The following is a 1,191-nucleotide window of genomic DNA, read 5'->3' as shown; positions in this document are numbered from 1 at the left end:
CAAACAATATGTTAGATCTATCATGGACTATGCCTCTTCTATCAGGACCCCAAATTTCTCCTCAGCAAGCCACAATAAACAACAAACACACACTCTACGTATTTTAACAGGTGGTAAACAGACCACATAAGTTATACACAAGTTATACAGAGAACACATCTTCAGAACATTTACACTACGAAACAAAGATAGGAAAACTGAAAGACCAACTGGAGATGTGAAAGACACAGTTTGTTGCGGCAACAAGCTGTGATACACAGGGACCCTGTTAGGATATGAAAAGCTACTAAACGTGTACAACGCCCACAAAGAACTACTCTACTATTCTAAATACATTATTTCTCTAACTCATGTAACACACACACACACACACACACACACACACACACACACACACACACACACACACACACACACACACACACACACACACACACACACAAATAGCTACATCAATAAGCCTAACTAGCTTCAAACAATGTGATGGGATGTAGAGATGCTCTTAACCAACAATAAACGCAAAGGAACCGCAACCGTGAAGCTCTAAGTTCTCTTTTTACCATCATCACTGTAAATACCGCCAGGATCTGGACAATGAACAGGCAGCAATATTCCCAGAATAACGTCATACTACGCCCCACACAATTCATCACTGCATGCTACATTGTAAAGTATGGTCGGTCATTAGCTACTTCGAGACAAATTGTAACAAGCAAGATGGATCTGTCATTCGCGCCATGTCGTTGAGCGTCTACACAACAACAACAGCAGCCGCAACAGTCATTTCGCCTATCTTTTCTCTTTCTAACGCCCCCTCCCCCGCCACTAACACAAACACAGACAATTTCTCTCTTCCTTTCCACACTGTTACACACACACGCATCGTCTTTTCTCTCTAACCCCCTCTCTTTCTATCTATCTCTCCTTACACACGCACGCTTACACACATATCTGAAGATTAGTATGTGTATGTGTGTGCGCGCACGTGTGTGTGTGTGTGTGTGTGTGTGTGTGTGTTTGGCACCAACTTCTAGAATGTATATAACATCTAATTAATTAAATAATCGGATATTTAATTTAATTTTTCTAATTACACATATACTATAATGTTTTTTATACTACTTTTGATATTTTTGTACATAAGGATGACGGTGGATATATTTGCACACAAACACACATATATATGTATAT

The sequence above is a fragment of the Octopus bimaculoides genome, chromosome 15 (assembly GCF_001194135.2).
Source record: "Octopus bimaculoides isolate UCB-OBI-ISO-001 chromosome 15, ASM119413v2, whole genome shotgun sequence".
Lineage (NCBI taxonomy): Eukaryota > Metazoa > Mollusca > Cephalopoda > Octopoda > Octopodidae > Octopus > Octopus bimaculoides.
Note: the sequence above shows the minus strand (reverse complement) of the source record.